General features: G+C 43.8%; 1 long non-coding RNA gene and 1 other non-coding gene across 2 annotated transcripts; one reads left to right on the top strand and one right to left on the bottom strand.

Annotated features, from left to right (window-relative positions):
- On the top strand, positions 1,920–15,567 carry LOC106509672. The gene is made up of 2 exons (XR_001307413.2): positions 1,920–2,424; positions 15,098–15,567. It is a non-coding gene; the product is annotated as an uncharacterized LOC106509672 (long non-coding RNA).
- Positions 10,072–10,144, bottom strand: TRNAK-UUU. The gene has a single exon. It is a non-coding gene; the product is annotated as a tRNA-Lys (tRNA).

The following is a 15,583-nucleotide window of genomic DNA, read 5'->3' on the forward strand; positions in this document are numbered from 1 at the left end:
AGCTCTTTATGTTTTCTTTGTTGAAGTTAATCTATCCCAGTGTTATTTGTATTTTGTATTTATGCCTTTTTACCAGTTAAATACTAATGTTTTTCATGTAGTAGAATGTATTTTTTTTCTTTTATTATTATTATTTGAATTTTGTGCTATACTGTGTAAAACAGAGCTTACTTAAATATTTTAAAATTTCTTGTTTTCTGGAGTTCCCGTCGTGGCACAGTGGTTAACGAATCCGACTAGGAACCATGAGGTTGCGGGTTCGGTCCCTGCCCTTGCTCAGTGGGTTAAGGATCCGGCGTTGCCATGAGCTGTGGTGTAGGTTGCAGACGGATCTCAGAACCCGCGTGGCTGTGGCTCTGGCGTAGGCCGGTTGGCTACAGCTCCGATTCGACCCCTAGCCTGGGAACCTCCATATGCCACGGGAGCGGCCCAAGAAATGGCAAAAAGACAACAACAAAAAAATTTCATGTTTTCTTTTTAGGGCCACACCTGTGGCATATAGAGGTTCCCAGTCCTAAGGGTCAATTCAGAACTGTAGCCACCAGCCTACACCACAGCCACACCACATCTGAGCCATGTCTGCGACCTACGCAACGCTCACCACATCGCTGGATCCTTACCCCACTGAGCAAGACCAGGGATAGAACCTGCATCCTCATGGATGCTAGTCAGATATGTTTCTGCTTAGCCACGATGGGAACTCCTTCTTTTGTATTTTTGAGATTTTGTGTTTTCTTTTTCTGGTCTTTTGAGGGCCGCACCCGTGGCATGTGGAGGTTCCCAGGCTAGAGGTCTAATTGGAGCTGTAGCCACCAGCCTACACCACAGCCACAGCAACGCAGGATCCGAGCCGCGTCTGCAACCTGCGCCACATCTCATGGCAACCCCAGATCCTTAACCCACTGAGCAAGGCCAGGGATCGAACCCACAATCTCATGGTTCCTAGTCGGATTCGTTAACCACTGAGCCACGATGGGAACTCCCTCCATTTTCTTTTAATGGCTGCACCTGTGGCATATGGAAGTTCCCAGACCAGGGACTGAATCTGAGCCACAGCTGTGACCTACGCTGTGGCAGTGCTGGATCCTTTAACTCACTGCATCAGGCTGAAGATTGAACCCTTGCCTCCACAGTGACCCAAGCCCCTGCAGTCAGGTTCTTAACCTGCCGAACCACAATGAGAAATGCGGTTTTGTGTTTTATTTTCATCTTTGATTCATTTGGAATTTATTTTGGTAAGGAATGAGGTAAGAATCTGTGATACAACAAAATGTATATATATTTGATCTTTATCCTTGATTCCTGGCACAGCACTAAAACCACTAGTTTTCTGAATGATGGGAGTATCTTTTGGTATCCATTACAGTCCCCTTTGGAATACACCTACATCTGTGCTAATGAGGTGAACTAAGGTAGGGACTCTAGATAGGCTCCAGATGAGGGCTGGTCCCTAGAAAGACCTAACATCATTAGAGACTGGGAAATCTCAGCCTTGTGCCCCTAAGTCCTGGAGAGTAGAGGGGAATTGGAGCTGGCTTATGAAATGCTGGGTCAGGGTGAGTGAACACGTTTGGTGTCCTAGTAGGATGGCATATCTAGAGCTCATGGAAACTGTGTGTCACTCCCCTAATACCTTGTCCTGTGCAGCTCTTCCATTTGGGTGTGCCTGAGTTGTATTCTTTATAAAAAGCTGCTAAACCTAAGTCAAGTGATTTTCTTTTTTTTTTTTTTTTTTGTCTTTTTGCTATTTCTTTGGGCCGCTTCTGCGGCATATGGATGTTCCCAGGCCAGGGGTCCAGTTGGAGCTGTAGCCACCAGCCTACGCCAGAGACACAGCAATACGGGATCTGAGCCACGTCTGCAACCTACACCACAGCTCACGGCAACACCGGATCGTTAACCCACTGAGCAAGGGCAGGGACCGAACCCGCAACCTCATGGTTCCTAGTCGGATTTGTTAACCACTGTGCCATGACGGGAACTCCTCAAGTGATTTTCTGAGTTCTGTGTCAGTCTCAAAAATTTTCAATTTTCTCCTAAGGAAGGGATTGTGGTAACTCCCAGATTTGTAGCTAAGTTGGACAGAAGTGTGAATAACCTAGTAACCTGGGACTTCCAACTGGTGTCTGAAGTGGAGGCAGTCTTTTGGAACTGAGCCCTTAACGGTGAGGTTTGTGCTAACTCCAGATAGTGTCAGAATTGAATTGAATTGCTGGATCCCCAGTTGGTGTGGGAGAATCAGAGAGTTGGTATCAGAGAATTGGAGAATTGGTTATAGGTGTTTGGAAAAAACTCAGAATCCAATATTTTTCCCCAGGATAATTGATGTTTTCCACCATTAATGTGTGATGAAGTTATTAGCATTTGCTACATTCTCAGATGTAAAAAGGATCTGCCTTGGAGTATATTCAGTTCTATACTGTTGTAAGTATCAACATCATATTGTTTTACTTACTGTAGTTTTTCAGTATGTTTCAAAATTTGGTGGGGCCAGATACTCTTCATCAGTCTTTGTTTCTGAAATTTTCTTGCTATCTTGCCATTTGCTTTTCTTTCTAAATTGATGATAGAATTCATCTAGCTTTTAAAAATCTCTATCTTTGAACATAGGTTGCTTTCAAAGCAGGTGTTTTAAAGCATGTATTACTTTTTAAGTAAAATACACATTTTAATACGTGGAATTTTCAAATTAATGCAGGGGAAGTGGGAGTTCTCTTGTAGTGCAGTGGGTTAAGGATCAGGTGTTGTCACTGCAGTGGCATGGGTTGCTCCTGTAGGTGGTATAGGTTTGATCCCTGGCCTGAAGAAGGAAATTCCACATTCTGTGAGCACAGCCAAAAAAATAAAAAAGAAAAAAAGAAAAGAAAAAATGCAGTGGAAATAGCAAAAGGTCAGGGGCTAGAGGCATTTCTGACATAAAATTGACTGAATTTCGAAATATGTGCTACATAGTTACCATTTCTAGTCTAGGAGTCAGAAGAGGTCAAGGAAATTCCAGAAAGGGGGCAGGTTTTGTACGGGGAGGTGGGGTGATAATATTGATTTTGGATAATGTTTTTTCAGTTGTTGGCCATCCATTCTTTGAGTGTCTACTTTGTGACAGAGTACTGTGCTTGGAGTAAATATACACATGAAAAGAGAAGGTCCCTTCCTTCAAAGACTCTCCAGTGTAGAGAGACAAACATACAGCAGCACACACAATGTACCCAACATACTGAAGACCTGAATGGTGTAATCTCAGTGCCATGCTGTGAGGGCAGACTTCCTAAAGCAAATCTTTTTTTAACTATTGAAAAAATGTATTGGATTTTCTTATTACAAAAATAACAGGGAATTGGAGTTCCCATCGTGGCACATTGGAAATGAATCCGACTAGCAGCCATGAGGTCACGGGTTCCATCCCTGGCCTTGCTCAGTAGATTAAGGATCCTGCATTGCCATGAGCTGTGGTGTAGGTTGCAGATATGGCATGGATCTGGCGTCGCTGTGGCTGAGGCATAGGCTGGCAGCTGCAGCTCTGATTCAACCCCTAGCCTGGGAACCTTCATATGCCGCAGGTGCAGCCCTAAAAATATAAATAACACAATCATCATAGAAAAAGTAGCAAAACAAATTTAAAATAAATTCATAATCTTACCTCTCAGAGGTAACCATTTGTGATGGTTAATTTTATGTGTCAGTGTGTCCAGGCCAGGGAGTTCCTGTTGTGGCTCAGCAGGTTATGAACCTGACTAGTATCCATGAGGATGTCGGTTCGATCCCCGACCCCACTTAGTGGATTAAGGATCTGGTGTTGCTGCCAACTGTGGTGTAGTTTGCATACGCAGCTTGGATCCTGCATTGCTGTGTCTGTGGTGTAGGCTGGCAGCTGCAGCTCCAGTTCCACCTCTAGCCTGAGAATTTCCATATGGTTATGGAATATATATATATTATATGCTGCAGGTGTGGAATATATATATATTATATGCTGCAGGTTATGGAATATATATATATATATATATATATTTATTTATGCTGCAGGTGTGGCCCTAAAAAGAAAAAAAACAATGTGTCTGGGCCTCAGTCCCCAGGTCAAACATTATTCTGGACATTTTTGTAAAGGTGTTTTTTTGGATTAACATTTAAATTGGTGGATTTAAGTTTTAAATGTTAAATGTACTCTATTATAGTAAAGCAGATTATCCTACATAATGAGTGGACCTCCTCCGATTAGTTGAAGGCCTTAGGAGAACAAAGATGATCTCCCCCTAGCAGAAGGAATTCTGCTAGAAGACAGCCTTTGGACTTGAACTGCATCTCTTCCCAGGGCCTCCAATCTGCCAGCCTACCCCGCAGATTTTGAATTTACCAAGCCTCTATGATCCTGTGAGCCAGTTCCTTACAATAAATCAGTCTCTCTCTCTTTCTTTCATTTTAACAGTCGATGATGCAGTCATACGTACATTTAACAGTCAGTGTTCTCACTTTAACGGCAGATACCCTGTAAGATTGTATATCTTTTTTTTTTTTTTGGCCATACTTAGGGCATGTAGGAATTCCAAGGCCAGGCATGGAACCCATGCCACATCAGGGACCTGAGCTGCTGCAATGAAAATGCCAGATCCTTAACCTGATGTGCCATAAGAGAACTCCAAGGCTGTTCTTATCTAGATAGACAGATGTAGATAGATATCTAGACACTCATCTGGCTGGTTCTGTTTCTTTGGGGAATCTGAATATATGTTGTACTGATAAGGCTTCTAAAGGAGCAGAATCTTAAGGATGAATTTTCTGAGTTGGTTCTGGGGTTTTTGAATTGGCTCTCTAATGTGAATTTAAGGATCCTAATGATTCTATTTCCAATAGTAGCGAGAGTGGTATTAATGATATTGTTCATGGCATGTTATGAAAATAGAAGTATGCAATATATCACCATTAGATGCTGCTAATCAAAAACTTATAAAAGGCAAGGACCTGGGTAACCATGTACATGATACCTGGGAACATTTTTGTCAGAGTAATGAGAATGATGAGGTTGGCTGGTTGCTTCTAATGTCACTGGACAAAGTAGAGGAAGAAAAGGGTGAGATCAGGGATTTAAATGCCCAGCTTAGGAGTTCCCATTGTGGCACAGCGGGAACGAATCCGACTAGCATCCATAAGGATGCGGGTTTGATCCCTGGCCCCGATTAGTGGGTTGGGGATCTGTCATTGCCGTAAGCTGTGGTGTAGATCACAGATGTGGCTCAGATCCCACATTGTTGTGGCTGTGGTGTAGGCCAGCAGCTGTAGCTTCGATTTGACCCCTAGCCTGGGAACTTCCATATGCCATGAGTGCGGCCTTAAAAAGACAAAAATAAATAAATAAAAATTCCCAGCTTAAGCAATGTATACGTTACCTGAAAGCTTTGTCTGTCCTGGAAGAGACTTTTAGCTCCTGTAGCCACAGAGCTGAGATTGCTGAAATTTCATCATGTAAATGGATGAATTCCAATGCAAACTGAAAAGCGAGGGCATTATGAGGAAGGAATGGGATCTGAAAATTTGGAACAGGACTTGTGAGAGTACCCTGATTAAGTTGGGGACATTGAGTCCTTCCAGTCTATTGAATCTTCTCTGCCAGTGGAAGCAGCTGCTCCACCCCTGTCTGAGGGGGTTTACCCTGCATTGCCCTGTAACACTGTAATGGCCTCCACTGAGCATTCTTGCAAAATACTCTGATTCTCTTCAGGGCTCACCCCTTTTTGCTTCGGAAATTGACTAAAGTCCCAGCAGGCCCTGGAGACAGAAGTTACATGAAGTAGCCCAGATATCCATTGTCCCAGTGCCTGTGCTCTTACCTTCTCTCTGCCAGCCTCTACCTATGGCCTCATGGGAAATTCTCTGTGATCAGCTGAGGATGAGAAAACTGGCCAAATTTAAGGATGGTTCTACAGGACATGCAGGTTCCTCTCCAAAGTAGGCAGCAGCAGTCCTATATCTCCTTTCTGGGGCATTCCTGAAGCACCATGGTAAATGGAAGCCCCCCTAATGGGAAGAACCTCAAGTCGTGCATCTGGTTTTTCATTTTGCTTAGGAGGAGAAATGGTCTGTTGAATGATTCTATGCCAGTTCATGGGCTGTGGTCAGATGGTCAGGGACTTGGAAGGAACATGATTAGAAAATGGATGACAAGAGGGAGTTCCCATGGTGGCGCAAAGGTTAACAAATCCGACTAGGAACCATGAGGTTGCGGGTTCGGTCCCTGCCCTTGCTCAGTGGGTTAACGATCCGGCGTTGCCATGAGCTGTGGTGTAGGTTGCAGACGCGGCTCGGATCCCGCGTTGCTGTGGCTCTAGCGTAGGCCGGTTGGCTACAGCTCCGATTCGACCCCTAGCCTGGGAACCTCCATATGCCGCGGGAGTGGCCCAAGAAATAGCAAAAAAGACAAAAAGACAGGAAAAAAAAAAAAAGAAAATGGATGACAAGGAAGGCTTGGAAAGAGATCCATGGATTGATCTGTCTGAACAGATGAAAAATGTGAAGACACTTGTGTCCCATATGAATGCTCGCCAAAGGGTGACCTCAGCAGAGGAGGATTTTAATACGTGGCTAGAGTGACTTGTTCAGGGGATACCAGTTGGCCTTTCCCCAGCCACCCCTGTCATTGGCCAATGAATTTATGAAGCAAGTGCCCCTGGTGGCAGGGATGGAGGTTATGCATGGGGTCATCAACATGGGCTTCCATTCACCAAAGCTGTCTTAACTACCACCACCGCTGAGTGCTCAGTCTGCCAGCAGCGGAGACCAACACTGAGACCCTGATGAGCACCATTCCCTGGAGTGATCACCCAGCTGCCTGGTGGGAGGTTGGTTACAATGCACCGTACTTCTTTCATGAAAAGGGCAACATTTTCTTATTGGAATAGACACTTTGGATATGGATTTGCCTTCCCTGCATGCGGTACTTCTGCTAAAACTACCATCTGTGGACTTAGAGGACGTCTTACCCACCATCACAGTATTCCACACAGCATTGCTTCTGGTTAAGAAACTCATTTTATTTTTTGTGTTTTTATTTTTTTGGCCTCACCCACAGCATGCGGAAGTTCCCCAGCCAGGGATCAAACCCTTGCCATAGCAGCAACCAAGCCACAGCAGTGACAATACCAGATCCTTAACCCACCGAGGAACTCCTAGGAACTCGTTTCATAGCAAATGAAATACAGCAATGGGCCCACGCTTGTGGAATTCACTGATGTTACCGTGTTCCCCACCATCCTGAAGCAGCCTGACAGAATGACGGGATGGCCTTTTGAAGACTTATTGTGCTAGCTAGGCAGCAGTCCCTGGGACAAGGTTCTCCAGGAGGCCTGTATGCTTTGAATCAGCACCCACTATATAGTACTGTTTTTCTAATAGCCAGGTTCACAGGGAGCAAGGATTGGAGATGGGAGTGGCATCCCTAGTGACCTATTAGGAACATATTTGCTGCCTGTCCCATGACCTTATGCTCTACTAGTCTACAGGTCTTAGATCCAAAGGGAGAAGTGCTGCTACTAAGAGACACAATAATAATTTCCACTGAATTGGAAGTTAACACTGCCACTCAGCCCCTTTGGGGTCCTTGTGCCTCTGGCTCAACAGGCAAAGAAGAGATTTACTGTACCAGCTGGGGTGATTGATCCTAATTACCAAGGGGAAATTGAACTGTTACTCCACAACACAGAGATGTCTGGGATACAAGAGATCCCATAGGTGTCTCTTAGTATTGCCATGCCTCTGATTAAAGTCAGTGGAAAATAGAACAACCCAATTCAGGCAGGATTACTAATGGCCCAGGACCCTTCGGTAATGACAATTTGGATCACCCCAGCAAATGACCATGACCAGCTGAAGTGCTTACTGAGGTCAAAGGGAATACAGTATGGGAGTGGAAGAAGGCCGTTCTAAATACCATCTATGACCACAGCCACAGCAATGCAGGATCCAAGCCTCATCTGCGACCTATACCACAGCTCACCGCAACAACGGATCCTTAACCCACTGAAAGAGGCCAGGGATCTAACTTGCATCCTCATGGATACTAGTTGGGTTCATTAACCACTAAGCCACAACAGGAAGTCCCTGGACATATATTATTCTGGATGTTTCAGTGAAGATGTTCTTTGGATAAGATTAACACTCGGAGTTCCTGTTATGGCTCAGCGAAAATGAATCTGACTGGCATTCATGAGGACACAGGTTCAATCCCTGGCCTCACTCAGTGAGTTAAGGACCCAGCATTGTTGTGAGCTGTGGTGTAGGTCACAGACGCAGCTCAGATCTGGTGCTGCTGTGGCTGTGGTATAGACTGGCAGATGCAGCTCTGATTTGACCCCTAGCATAGGAACTTTCATATGCTGCAAGTGTGGCCCTAAAAAGACAAAAAAAAAAAAAAATTAGCACTTAAATCAGTAGACTTTGATTAAAGCAGATTATGCTATATAACATGGGTGGGCCTCATTCAATCAGTTGAAGACCTTGATAGAACGAAGACCTGACCTCTCCCTAACAAGACAATTCTGCCAGCTGACTGCCTTTGGCCTCAAACCTCAGTTCTTCCCTGGGTCTCCAGTCTGCAGATTTTGGACTCCCTATCCTGCCTCCCTATCCTGCAGACTTTGGACACACCAAGCCTCCATGGTCACATGAGCCAATTCCTTACAGTACTCTCCCCGTGTATGTGGTGGGTGTGTGTGTATGTGTATACAGGCAGACCTCATTTTTTAAAAATGATTTTTATTTTTTCTATTACAGTTGGTTTACAGTGTTCTGTCAATTTTCTTTTTTTTAACATTTATTTATTTGTTTATTTTTTTTTTGTCTTTTTGTCTCTTTTTTTGTCTTTTGTTGTTGTTGTTGTTGTTGTTGCTATCTCTTGGGCCTCTTCCACGGCATATAGAGGTTCCCAGGCTAGGGGTCGAATCGGAGCTGTAGCCACCGGCCTACGCCAGAGCCACAGCAACGCGGGATCCGAGCCGCGTCTGCGACCTACACCACAGCTCACGGCAACGCCGGATCCTTAACCCACTGAGCAAGGGCAGGGACCGAACCCGCAACCTCATGGTTCCTAGTCGGATTCGTTAACCACTGCGCCATGACGGGAACTCCAATTTTCTACTGTACAGTAAAATGACCCAGTCACACATACACATATGCATTCTTTTTCTCACATTATCCTCCATTAGAGACAGCTTCTTTTTTCATTATCCTCCATCATAAGCAACAAGCTATAATAATGTAAGTGCAAGGTGAAGCTGCAAGTTACCCAGGAGATACGGCAAAGATAATGAATGAAGATAGCCACACTAAACAATAGATTTTCTTTCTTTCTTTGTTTTTTTAATTAATGAATTTTATTACATTTATAGTTGTAAACAATCATCAAACCAAATTTTATAGCATTTCCATCCCAAACCCTCAGTGCACCCCCTCATTTGAAACAACCTGTCTCATTTGAAACAACAGATTTTCAGTGTCGATCAAACAAGCTTCCATTGGAAGAAGATGCCATCTAGGACTCATAGCTAGAGAGGAGAAGCCAATGCCTGGCTTCGGAGGACAGGTCGACTCTTGTTAGGACGACTGCAGCTGGAGACTTTAAATTGGTACTAGTGTTCATTTACTATTCTAAAAAGTCTAGGGCCCTTAAAAATTATGCTAAATCTAATCTGTTTGTGCTCTATAAATGGAACAACAGAGCCTGGATGGTAGCAAACACTTTATAACCGTTTACCATGTATTTAAAACCCACTGAGACCTACTGCTTAGAAAAAGATTCCTTTCCAAATATTACTGCTCACTGACAATGTACCTGGTCACCCAAGGGTTCTGATGGAATGTAAAATGAGACGAATGTTTTCATGCCTGCTGACACAACATCCATTCTGGAGTCTGTGGATTGAGGAGTAATTATGGCTTTCAAGTGGGTTTGTTTGTTTTGTTTTGTTTTGGCCCAGCCCATGGCATAAGAAAATTTCCAGGGCAGGGCTTGAACCTGTGACATAGCAGCAACCTTGGATCCTTAACCCACTGAGCTACTAGGGAGATCCACAAAACAGACTTGCATAGTGCCTGGACAGGGACTTGAACCCTGGGCCCTCAGATTAAAAGTCTGATGCTCTACCAACTGAGCTACCCAGGCTCTTCAAATCTTATGATTTAAGAAATACATTTCATAAGGCTACAGCTGCCATAAATAATGAGTCCTCTGATGGATCTGGGCAATGGAAATTAAAAACCTTCTGGAAAGAATTCAACATTCTAGATGCCATTAAGAATATTTGTGGTTCATGAGAAGAGGTCAAAATATCAACATTTACAGGAGTTTGGAAGAATTTGATTTCAATCCTCATGGATGACTTTGAGGGGTTCAAGTCTTCAGTGGAGGAAATAACTGCATATGTGGTGGAAATAGCAAGAGAGCTGGAAATAGAAGTGAAGTCTGAAGATGTGACTGTATTGCTGCCACCTCCTGATAACACTTTAATGGATGAGGAGTTACTTCTTATGGATGAAGAAAGAAAGTGGTTTCTTGGGATGGAATCTGTGCCTGGCGAAGATGCTATGAAGGTTGTTAAAATGACAACAAAGGATTTAGAATATGACATAAACTCAGTTGATAAAGTTGCCACAGGATTTGAGAGGATTGACTCCAATTTGTGTGTGTGTGTGTGTGTGTGTGTGTGTGTGTGTGTGTGTGTGTGTGTGTGTCTTTTTAGGGCTGCACCTGCAGCATATGAAGGTTCCCAGGCTAGAGGTCCAATCAGAGCTGTAGCTGCCAGCCTACACCACAGCCATAGCAACCTGGGATCCAAGCCGTGTCTTCAACCTACACCACAGCTCATGGCATCGCTGGATCCTTAACCCACTGATCGAGGCCAGGGATCAAATCTGCATCCTCATGGATGCTAGTGAGATTCGTTAACCACTGAGCCATGACAAGAACTCCAGACTGATTCCAATTTTGAAAAAAGTTCTACTGTGGGTAAAATGCTATCAAACAGCACTGCAAACTACAGAGTAATCATCCATAAAGGGAATGTTCAATTGATGTGGCAGACTTCATCATCTTGTTTTAAGAAGTTGCAAGGAGTTCTCTTGTGGTGCAATGAGTTAAGGATCTGGCATTGTCACTGCAGGAGCTTGGGTTGCTGCTGTGGCATGGGTTCGATCCCTGGCCCAGGAACTTCCACACGCTGTGGTGCAGTTCTCCTGTAGTGCAGTGGTTAATGATCTGGCTTGCCTCTGTGGCATTGCTGGTTCTATCCCTGGCCCAGCACAGTGGGTTCAGGATCTGGCGTTGCTGCAAACTGCAGCATAAGTTGCAGATGTGGCTTGGATCCAGTGTTGCCATGGCTGTGGCATAGGCCAGCAGCTGCAGATCCAGTTCGACCCCTAGCCTGGGAACCTCCATATGCCATGGGTATGGCCCTTAAAAACAGAATATAAAGTGTTTCTTTTGGTCATGTGGAAAATTCTTTGTGGTCAAATTCATTAATATTTTTAGTAAATTTTGAATCCTAGTCAAAAATACTTCCTTCAAAGTGAAGTTTATTTCTTCTTATGTCACTTGTAATTTCTGCTTTATGAATATTACTGATATTTATAATATTTATTTTCATTGTAAAATATAGCCTTGGAGTTCCCATGGTGGCTCAGCAGGTTAAAAATCTGACTAGTAGCTGTGAGGATGTGAGTTCGATTCCTGGCCTCACTCAGTGAGTTAAGGATCTGGCATTGCTGTGAGCTGCAGTGTAGGTGGCAGACACAGCTCAGAGCCCAAGTTGCTGTGGCTGTGTGGTGTAGGCTGACAGCTGCAGCTCCAGTTTGACCCCTAGCCGGGGAACTTCCATGAGGGTGCAGCCCTAAAAAGACAAAAAAAAAAAAAAAAAAAAAAGCAAGAACCAAAAAACCCTGGAGGACTTGGTCCCTTAGGTCTATCCTCAGCCTTTAATTTTAGAGCAAACTCTTTGTTCTGGAACATAATATTTGCCCCTCAGCTGTGGTTCTGGAGTTTGGTGAAAGGTCTAAGATGTGTTCCAAACCCTCTGCTTTGGCAGGATTCAAATGACAAACTCTGTGTACTCTGTGACCAGCAACTGAAACCTCTGCTTTGTTCGTTAGTTTTTGTTTTCTTAGCCTCTACCTGCAAATACAGAAAGCTCAAACTACACTGGCTTAAACCAATAGGAATTTATTTTTCTTAAAAAAAAAAAAAGAAAGAAAGAAACCTAGAGATGGGTGGCTGTTGGTATTACCATCAGTGGTGCAATTATTTCTATTTTATTTTTGTCTTTTTGCCTTTTCTAGGGCCCCTCCCGTGGCATATGGAGGTTTCCAGGCTAGGGGTCCAATTGGAGCTATAGCCGCCGGCCTACACCAGAGCCACAGCAATGATGGATCTGAGTCGTGTCTGCAACCTGCACCATAGCTCACGGCAATGCCAGATCCTTAACCCACTGAGCAAGGCCAGGGATTGAACCCGCAACCTCATGGTTTCTAGTCAGATTCGTTAACCACTGCGCCACGACAAACTCCAGTGGTGCAATTGTCTTTATAGCTGGGTTGCTGCCATCTTCTTTGTTTTTCTTTATGATTGCAAGATGACGTCTATACCTTCAGTCATGTCATGAATATTTAAGGCAGGAAAAAGAAAGAAGGAACTAGGCCAGCATGTGCTTCTCATGAAGAACAAGCAAAATCTTTCCCAGCAACCTCCTCAGCATGTTTCTGTCTGAATCTCATTAGTCACATCAGGAATGCATGGCTACCCTAAGTTGAGAAACTGGGAAGGTGAATAACAGGATTTCACAGTTGGCTGAGGGCCGTTACCAATTTTAGATAACTTTTTTGATACGTAATCATTTGAGTCATTTTTTTTAAATGTCAAGATTTTATTTACTATGTTAAGGAATTGACATGTACCATTACATTGGTTTCAGGTGTACAATATGATGATTTGGCATTTGTTTATATTGTGAAATGATCATTATAATACATCTAGTTAACATCCATCACCATACACAGTTATACTTTTTTTCTTGGGATGAGAACATTGACGATCTACTCTCAGCAACTTTCAAATATGCAGTAGAGTATCATTAGCTCTTGTCACCATGCTGTACAGTACGGTGAGATAATAGAGCATATATACTGGTCTCTACCCCTGGTTACCGGCGCAGAGCTCCTCAGCCCTTTGTAAGGTCCTAAGTGATAAGAACACTAGGAGCATCTCTTGTTCTAATATGGGTCTTTGACCTCTGTCCCTGACCCAGAGCTCCTGAAACCCTTAGAGAGTCTTTTGTTCTAATGAGGCACCTCCGGGTGGGCTCTGGACGGTTCTGGATAAGGGCTAGTCTCTGGGAAGACCGACTCACGATTAGAAGCTTGGCATTTGCAGCCCTGTCCCACATTCTCTTGAGAAGGGAGAAGGCCTGAAAATGGAATGAGTGATCCATTATACCCACATGATGAAGCCTCCATAAAATCCCAAAAGTACAGGGTTCAGAGAGCTTCCAGGTTGGCAAATACATCCACACCAGGGGGGTGACACACCCCTGCTCCACAGGGACAGAAGCTCTTGTTCTCACTACCCTCCTCACCTCCCCTTATGTATCTCTTCACCTGGCTGTTCATCTGTATTCTTTATCATCTTCTTTAATAAAATGGTAAGTGTAAGCAAGTGTTTCTCTGAGTTCCGAGACCTGTTCTAGTAAATTAATTGAACTCAAGGATGGGGTCAGTTTAGCTTCCAGTCTGTAGCTGGTTGGTCAGAAGAAGCACAGGTGATCCTGGCCTTGAGAGAGGCGTCTGAAGTGTGTGTGTGTGTGTGTGTGTGTGTGTGTGTACGTGGTGGAGGGAGAAGGCTGGTAGGACTTCCCCTATCTGGGAAGATAGTGTCAGAACTGAGTTAAATTATGGGATATCCAAATGGTGTCACAGATACCCAAACAGTGTCACAGATGCTTGATGTGGGGGAAAATCCCCACACATTTGATGGCCAGAGTTAAGTGTTTTGTGTACCTAGTAAAGAAAACACAGTAGGGAAGAATTGGGTTTTTCCATACACAGGAGGAAAAAAATTGAATTTTCCTATTTTAATGATATTCTGATTTTTTTTTTTTTTTTAATGGCTGCACTTGTGGAGTAAGGAAGTTCCCAGACCAGGGGCTGAATCTGAGCCACAGCTGTGGCAATGCCACTGCTCCGGGTGGGGACTGAACCCACACTTCTGCAGCAACCTAAACCACTGCAGTTGGATTCTTGACCCACTGTGCCACAGCAGGAACTACCAACTTATTTTATAACTGGCAGCTTTGGCCACCTTCACCTATCTCGCTCCACCCCACCCCTGAGGCATTGAATTTTGATTGATTTGTAAATCACAGCACAGTAATAAATGTTTTTTTGTTCTTTGTTTTTGTCTTTTTTGCCATTTCTTGGGCTGCTCTTGTGGCACATGGAGGTTCCCAGGCTAGGGGTCTAATCGGAGCTGTAGCCACCGGCCTACACCACAGCCACAGCAACTCGGGATCCGAGCCGCGTCTGCAACCTACGCCACAGCTCACGGCAACTCCGGATCCTCAACCCACTGAGCAAGGCCAGGGATTGAACCCACAACCTCATGCATGGTTCCTAGTCGGATTCGTTAACCACTGCGCCACGACGGGAACTCCTAATAAATGTTTTAAAACTAATTTCAACCAATATGAAACCAAATAAAATTTCAACTACAAGTGTTAACACAGGTGTGAATGTGAGGTAGGTACAAGAGTCATAAGTAGCTGACAGATTTTATTTGGTATATTTTATCTGAAATCCATTTAATAGTAAACATCTGTGAAATATGAACAATAGCAAAAATGAACTCTTCTACTGTTTCGCAGTTATCGTACCTGGGTTTCTTTTCCCTTTGAAATAAATCCTCAGTTACCATTTTTATCCTTAAACATGATGTTTAACACCTCGTTTCTTTTATTATACTGATTTCTAAATTATTTACTATAAAATATAGTTTCTTGACTAGATTGTTATTTTAGACCCCCTTATTTTGCCCTCCCCTATTGATTGTATATTCTTTTACCTCATATATCAGAAGATCAAAATTTCTCCTTTCCGTCCGTCATCAAAACCATCTCTGGCAGATCTAGGAGAAATTAAACTGGATGTGCCCCAAACCTGCCACCATTTTCTTACTAATGACATCTGAGAATGTTGAACTCCACAGAGCATCAGGACTCTTGTTGTCTGGATAGAACTTTTTTTTTTTTTTTTTTTTTTTTTTTTTTTTGCGGGGTCCTGTAGCAAGTGGCAGGAATGCCGTGACCAAGTGCCCTGCTCTAGCGATCGCAGCCCCCCTGCCTTAACGACCGGTTTGGAGGGAGCGTGCAGACATGACCGTCAGTATCTGAAGTTGTAGCTTGCATTTTAGGATGGGACCTGACCGCCCAGCTCAAAGGTAAATGTTTGCGACAACCACCCCTTATCTATTGTAGTCAATATAAAAGTAGCTGGGCAAGTGACACCTAGAAGAAGATAAGATGACCAAAAAAAAAAAAAAAAAAATGCAAAGATTGCTTTT

The sequence above is a fragment of the Sus scrofa genome, chromosome 3, assembly GCF_000003025.6.
Source record: "Sus scrofa isolate TJ Tabasco breed Duroc chromosome 3, Sscrofa11.1, whole genome shotgun sequence".
In the NCBI taxonomy this organism is placed as follows: domain Eukaryota; kingdom Metazoa; phylum Chordata; class Mammalia; order Artiodactyla; family Suidae; genus Sus; species Sus scrofa.